The 7,797-nt window shown below is 40.1% G+C and overlaps 1 long non-coding RNA gene across 3 annotated transcripts; it reads left to right on the top strand.

Moving 5' to 3' along the window:
* Window positions 1–1,929: 1,929 nt before the first annotated feature.
* LOC135246983 (uncharacterized) lies at window positions 1,930–7,738 on the top strand. 3 transcript variants are annotated; one of them, XR_010328045.1, is made up of 6 exons: window positions 1,930–2,061; window positions 2,518–2,578; window positions 3,037–3,165; window positions 5,090–5,148; window positions 6,002–6,035; window positions 7,642–7,738. It is a non-coding gene; the product is annotated as an uncharacterized LOC135246983 (long non-coding RNA). The 3 variants fall into 3 exon arrangements; XR_010328043.1 differs by lacking the exon at window positions 1,930–2,061 and having other exon boundaries at window positions 2,105–2,578; XR_010328044.1 differs by lacking the exons at window positions 1,930–2,061; window positions 6,002–6,035 and having other exon boundaries at window positions 2,105–2,578.
* The last annotated feature ends 59 nt before the right edge of the window (window positions 7,739–7,797 follow it).

The following is a 7,797-nucleotide window of genomic DNA, read 5'->3' as shown; positions in this document are numbered from 1 at the left end:
GTGCCACAGCGTCGTTATAAAGAATTCGTGAATTATTTCTGTGTCGGGAATTCAGATTTATGAGATCGCTATTTGCCTAACGAACTGCGGAAGCGCATTCCGGTGCCCACGCAGGTGCTTCTTCGTTAACTGTGGAGCCCAATCGCCTCTTATTTGCCCCAGGCATTTAAAAGGCCTCATTATTCATTAAGCTAGCTGCATTCAAAATCCGTTTTAGAAAGACGCTATGTCTACGAACACACCGTTTTAAAAGGGTGACAGTGCTAGGCAGATGAATTTGTGCTAAGTCTGAAAATGCAGGCATCCCATTTCGTGGTGATTTCATTATGGCGTGTGCTATTTACAGCTGCTCTAGACGACCATAAAATAATCCTCCTCTTAAGTTTTTCGGTATCCGAGTCATTTTTACTATTTCCTTTAGCCTACTTAACCAAATAATTACTTGGCAGAAAGCGTAATCAGCTTGCTATATTTGGTAGTCCAGTAGTAGCCTGTGCTAAAACAGTTCGCAACTCGGCTACCAAGCCATTTGACTAGCTAGCTAACCTTAACCGCAAACATTCAATCTGTCAAACGTGTTTGGCGGCTTGTCAGTCGTGTACATTCCGTAAATGTCTACCTGGGCCATGCTTCACGCATGTGACAAAGCTACTATAATCCCGATTTTGGGATAAACACTTTTTCAGTTTCACGAAGCGAATTAAGAGTTTCAAGGTTCATTTGCTGAATATACAACACACACACACAGAATTTAACGAAATTAACCATCTTGGCATTTATAAAGGAACATGTTTTTAGCATTTAAGAGACCGACAAGCTAGGCATTTAAGACAGTGGTTCTCAGAATCGGTTCTGGGGGCTCCTTGCGTATATTGGCTTTTCTCCATTGGTTTTGATGATTTACAAGAAAAAATAATAGCCTAATAATAATTAGAAATTCAACGTAGGCTACATTATTTTTCTTCATGCACCAGGTGGAAAACTTGCCGTACAAAGTGCGTTGTCATATTTACACGCCTGCAGATCAGTTATTAAAATACTTGGTAGATTTGTTCATCACCGCTGAGTGTTAATTTTTGTTCGGTAGAAAGTGATTTGCGAACGATCGGTCACCTAGCGTCACCCAGCAAGTGAACACCACAAACGGCGATGGAGTAGCTAGTAGTAGCAGGCTCATTATCTGACTGGCGAAAACCTACGATAACTTGCTCGGTTAACAGATCTACCAGACAGTTATACGAAAATTTGCCTAGTCAAATCACCAGTAGCCTACACATCTCCGATTGATTGACCATCATATTCATATTGCTAACGCGTGAGCTAACCACGGACAGCCTACCTAGCTCACTGGCAAGCTGATATGCTAGCTAAGCATATTCGTTTTGCTGAGAAACATAAATTGAAGATAACTGAACATAGCCTAATTGTATTTTTAATGTCATACATAACGTGATTACATGACACAGTACAGTCACGGATGGAAACTAAACTCCGTAAACATCTGATAATATATTTTAAAACATAACGGCAGACAGTCAGCTAGCCTCGTTCAGGTTGAGGGGCTTTTCCGCACCGGACTGTCAATCAAATTGTAAAAATCACAAGACCGCTTAACTCTATGGTTTTGGCTCCAAATCGAGAAAATGGCGCGCCCGCCATTGAGCTTCAAAACGTGTTTTAGAGACCCACGGAGAGTCAATGGGTGACGCACAGTAGCTGTGTCCATATTTTTACAGTCTCTGATCTTAACCCAATCTCTCCTGGTCAACACACTTTCCCTTACGTCACATCCTTACTAGGGTAGTCTTCCAACTACTCGGAAAGTAATACAGTGCCTCCTAGTGGTCAGAATACACTCAACCTGTAACATCTATTATTGAACACAACAAATTGCATGGTATGAAACGGAATGAACTATTTTTTCTTGATAAAATCATTGTTTTCATAGAACTTACGACCAGAGATGTTTGCTTAACAACGGTGCGACTAGAACAACAAACCAGAGTGTCTGCATAAGGACGGTCCAATTAGAACTACGAAGCAGAGTTTTGCTTGACAACGGTAAGATAATATGCCCAAACGCCCGCAGAAGAACATTTTCACGTCCAGCTGATTAAATCTATAAAAATCAATAAATATAAAAGCAAACTCATTGTCATTGTTGGTACACGGCATGAAATTGATGTGAAATTACAGGGAAATTCCTACAGTAATCTGCTGTTTTATTGATATACGGCACATTGCTTAAGACAGAACAGCATTGTGGGCGTTTTGCTCTTAACTGCATAACACCGTTTGAATTTTCAGTAATTAACTGGAAATTGCTATGGATATTGGGAAGCCGTTGGTTAGTAGTGGCGACAGAGAATTTGCTAACAAAGCAATGCCAAGTTTCGAGTGTCACACCTAATAGGCTACGCGAATTTAAAAGTAATTATATCACAATTTGTTCGTTTTTGATTTCCAACAGAATACGTTGATCTGTATTTCACATAAATTTTCTTGTTCTTTTCCAAGGCAACCCTGTACTTTGAGTATTTTTTGTTGCAGCTGGCTAGAGTGTCGCCGGATTGTGCAGGTAGGCTACGTGCGTTTCGAATTCATCAAACTAGTTAGTATCATAACGGCCAATCATTCGCCAGCGATAGCTTAGTATGAAAGCATGTTTACATGTCAGTATTGTGGTCACCAATGCTTAACGAAGTATGCGTTTGTTAGGCATATGAAAGTACATGCGAGTCTTCCAACCGCGTTGTTTAAATGCGCCTTTTTGATTGCCCCCGTTCGTCAGAAACATGACGCAGTTGGAATGTCATGTATATCGAGAGCATAAAGATAAGAGGAGAGCACAGGTAACTGCAATCGAGTGTGTATCTTGTCATGTAGAATTTTGCAATGTTAGATGCAATGATTTATCCAGTTTAAACTCTCATTTGAAATCTCATATCGGAGAGGGCAGGGCCGTTTCTTGTCCATTTCGTCAGTGTGGGAGAACGTTTTCAGTCGTCTCTTCCTTTATTTCTAATTTTTCCACAGTACACAAGTCTTGTACAGTATCCAGTCTTCTGGGCCATGTAACAGTAGGAACAGAGACGAGACTAACGGCAACCAATGAACAAGTTGAGGATGTTTCAGTGTTGGAGGGGATTTGACTGACGACGTAACGTAAGTGATGATAACGAGGGAGACCAAGCAGCGGTGCTGCCAGAGAGAGCAGATGAATCCCTTTTCTTGAACAATTTGGCTTTTTTTATTTAAAGTTGCAGGCAAAACTTTTACTGCCAGCATCAGTCATACAGTCTATTATTGAGGATTTTCAAGCAGTGCATGATATCAGTCAGTCTCATTTACTTCATAAGTTGGACGAAAAGCTGGTATCATTGGATATCTCTGACCGTGAGAGAGAGAGGTTCTTAAATCCGAGGATTTGTTTCGGGCATGCAACACTGGTACCTTGAAACTGATCAAAGACAAAAACGGTTTTTAAAAATCAGTTTAGATACATTGAGCCAGTCCCACCTTATCTTGGAAAGAATGATATGGGATCACAGAGTGGCTTTAGTGAAAACTTCAGTAAAGGCACCCATTTCTGCAGATTATGTACTAGAGCCCGACCGATATATCTATAATATATTAATATATATTATATAAAAAAAAAAAACGATGATTATTTATCTGTACTTGTCTGCTTGAACGTTGTAATTGCTATTTACTACAATTATCCAGTAGAGGGAGCTCTAATACAAGTGTGAACTGCAGCAGCTGACGCGCTACTTCTCTAATAAGACGTTTGTTACTCGTGCCTCATCCAATATTCTCCACTGCAAGACTTGTCTGCAAAGATTTCGGCAATAAAGGTATGTAGATTTAGTGAAAGTTTTTAATTAAATGCGTTTATACGACCACTATGTTTATCAATCCTCATTATCAAACGAGCGAGCTAGCTAACATATTTGGTTCACTTTAGCAAGCTAGCAAGCCTTTATGAACTGGAAGTGAGCACATAAGCAGCGTAGGATCTACATTTCCAGAGGACATCGCTGTATTCTCAAATAAATAACCAGCCAAAATTGGTGATTGAATGTGTCACACATTTGTTTTTTTTTTTTGTTGTTTTTTATCTGAGATAATGATATTAGCTACTATATGATGTTTTGTAAATAGCCAAGGCGTGATTGCAAGCGAGTGTCATCTTGTCACGCGTCATCGTAGCAAGCTAACCAGACAGTAAAAAAGCAGATAAAACACTTCGAACATGAATCATTTTAAGCCATGTTATCTAGCTTTGTCGTGATAACATGAGAGAAGGATTGCTGTTGGAGAACTGAATCAACCAATAGTTAGCGCGGGTAACCTGCACGAAAGCTCATACATATAAGAAAATACAATAAGAAAATATAATTAATTTAACTTACTGAGAAAATATAATAAGAAATAACGAGGCTGTGTCATAGCTAATGCGTTATTGCAGCGAGTGTGTCATCTAGTCACGCGTCAGAGCGCATTGTAGTTATTTTCACCGTCTAATTCTTATGGACAGGAAGCTCGTTTGATAGTCTTAGTAGGAATAAAATAAGAAAATATAATTAATGTACTGAGAATAGATACTAAGAAATAATAATAACAAATTAATAATAACAACAATAATAATAATAATAATCATAAAATAATGTTTGAAACTGGAAAAGGGATTTTTACATTAATTTTTTATAGATGTTGGAAAAGAAAGGAGTAAAAGCAAGGTGTGGAGTTATTTTGATTTCACACACTTAAATATAGTGTTAATATGTATATTTAATTTAATATCATCTTTACTTTTTTATCTAAAAAGTTTTGTGTGTTTATTTTAATTTTTTTGTTTGCTTATAAGTTAAATGTTCTTAAATATAGAAACTTTAATAAAATATAAGTTTTTCAAATTGGTTTGAAAATGTTGCACTTTTGACAAAATATCGGTCAAAACATCGGTAATCGGTGGGCTAGGACTCCCCAAAATCGGGATTGGCACCGACCCAAAAATCTGGCATCGGTCGGGCTCTATTATGTACTGTTGGCCATGCTCAATTTTTGTCATCTCCCTTCACAACAGGTGAAAAGAAAACAATTGCATCATACAAAGACAGCGTGCAGCACAGCATGCAGCATAACGTAAGTACATCAAAACTGTCAATGGGAATTAAATTTGATTTGATTCCAAATTTATCAAATTAACCCACTTCCATGTGTGCCAACTTGGTCTGCCTCCTTGTCTGGGCCATGACTTATTTGAGGGTATCGTCGCATATGACTTCGCTCTATACCTAAGTCATTTTGTCACAAATCAGAAATTCTTCACGTATAGAGAACTGAATGGACAGCTTAATCACTTCAGGTACCTCGCGATGACGCCAGCAATAAGCCATGCAAATGAATCCAGGAAGTGAGAAATTGAGTGGACATGCTGTCCAGAATTGGTGTTTCCTTAGACTTCTGCCTCTCTTGATTGGGGACAAAATTTAAAATCCAGTTGAAAATGAAGTTTGGCAATTTGTGTTGCTGCTAAGGCAAAAAGTTGAAATTGTTTGTGCTCCTGCCATTGCAACTAGTCAGATGGCCTACTTGAAAGTCCTTATTGAGGAGTATTTGCCGAGTCGACAGTATTGTTTTCCTAATCACCCACTTAAGCCGAAACATCATGTAACCCGTTAGAAAAATAGCAACGTTTTAAAAGAGTCCTGTAGCTTTAAGAAAAGGGAGGCTCCTACCTAACTGTTAGGAGGACTTGTTTTGCGTCCTAATTAGTTTTATTGGCTGTAACAGGCAGTAATGTCTTAAGATCATTCTGGAAAATAGTTAGCCCCGCCCACTCCCAGGGACTTGGTTGAGACTGTTTGTCGCACAGCAAGAGGGGAGAACGGGAGAAAGAAAAAGACGATTAGAAGTAACAAATCATAATCGTTAATTTAAGCAGTAAACCTAAAGAGTAGCTCCGTAAATGACCCACGGACCAAATATTTTCCAGATCGCACACTTCAATCTCTTTCCTTGGGATCTTGGTAAGTTAAATGTTAAATTTGCTAAAGTATCAGTAACTGTAGAGCAACACGTGTGCTATTGACTCTGTGTTTCCTTGAAAATAGCATTAGCCACACGTGGCGTTTAATATTTTTCAGTTTGCACACTTCAGTTTCTTCCTTTGGGATTTCAGCGAGTTTAAATTTGAAATTTAGCTAAAATATCGCCATTGTAGCAGCAACACGTGTGTTATTAACTCCGTGTTTCCTTGAAAATAGCATTAGCCACACGTGGTATGTATAGCTATTGAGTTTCTCTCATATAAAGTTGAATGTTGCTATTTGAAAGCGTGAATCGCACTGTTATTGTATCATACGTGTATGAATGTGCTATGTAACATGTGTATGAATGTGCCATGTAATAACCTTGTGTTAATTTTAAGTAGGCTATAGCTCATTCAAGGTGGCTATTAGTTGAGCCTATGCACTTAAATGAAGTTAGCTAATGCAGTACTGTTAGAAACCATGCACTAGCGCTTAGCAAGTGCGCTACATTTGGGTATATGATGTAGCCATATCTTCTATTGTGCATGACAGTGCAAGAGGGTTAGTTCACATGCATTTAAATGATTTTACAATCAACTAATGATTTACTTGATTGTTAAAGGTTTATTGCCATGTATTTATATTGAGTTCATGGTTTAAAAAATTATTTGCTATAGTTACATCGATCAGAATCAGAATCAGAATCGGGTTTATTGCCAAGTAGGTTTACACATACAAGGAATTTGTTTTGGTCAGGTGGTGCGTAACAGTGAACATAAAATAAGATAAATAGAGTAAGATGAACAATAGTGCAGTAAAAACATAACAGACATAACATAACATAACATAACATAACATAAACATAGTGCAAAACAATAACAATAGTGCAAGGGGATAAAGTGGTTTTAAGTACAGGTGCTGTCTGTTGGTGTCCGTGGGGTCAGGATAACAGTACAGTGACAGTGGCATCAGTGGGGGTCCCGGGCCTTGTTGATAAGGCCAGCTGCAGTCGGGAAAACTGTTCTTATGACGTGAGGTTTTGGTTCCTGATGGACCGCAGCCTCCTGCCGGAGGGAGTGTTTGCAAGAGTTTGTGTCCAGGGTGGGAGGGTCGGCCACAATCTTTCCTGCCCGCCTCAGGGCCCTGGAGGTGTGCAGGTCCTGGAGGGATGGCAGATTGCAGCCAATCACCCTCTCAGTGGCGCGAATGATACGCTGCAGTCTGCCCTTGTCCTTGGCAGTGGCAGCAGCGTACCAGATGGTGATGGAGGAGGTGAGGATGGACTCAATGATGGCAGTGTAGAAGTGCACCATCATTGTCATTGGCAGGTTGAACTTCTTCAGCTGCCGCAGGAAGTACATCCTCTGCTGAGCCTTCTTGGTGAGGAGGTGATGTTCAGCTCCCACTTGAGGTCCTGGGTGATGATGGTGCCCAGGAAGCAGAAGGACTCCACAGTGTCGACTGGGGAGTCATGCAGGGTGATGGGGCCGGTGGGGCTGCGTTCCTTCTGAAGTCCACTACCATCTCTACTGTCTTTAGGGCGTTGAGCTCCAGGTTGTTATGGCTGCACCAGGACACCAGATGTTCAATCTCTCTCCCGTAGGCAGACTCATCCCCACCAGAGATGAGTCCAATGAGAGTGGTGTCGTCTGCAAACTTCAGGAGCTTGACTGACTGATGACTGGAGGTGCAGCTATTGGTATACAGGAGAAGAGTAGAGGAGAAAGGACGCAGCCTTGAGGGAGCGGTGCTGATGGTC

The sequence above is a fragment of the Anguilla rostrata genome, unplaced genomic scaffold, assembly GCF_018555375.3.
Source record: "Anguilla rostrata isolate EN2019 unplaced genomic scaffold, ASM1855537v3 scaf1001, whole genome shotgun sequence".
In the NCBI taxonomy this organism is placed as follows: Eukaryota; Metazoa; Chordata; class Actinopteri; order Anguilliformes; family Anguillidae; genus Anguilla; species Anguilla rostrata.
Note: the sequence above shows the minus strand (reverse complement) of the source record. Positions and strands in the feature narration are given on the sequence as shown.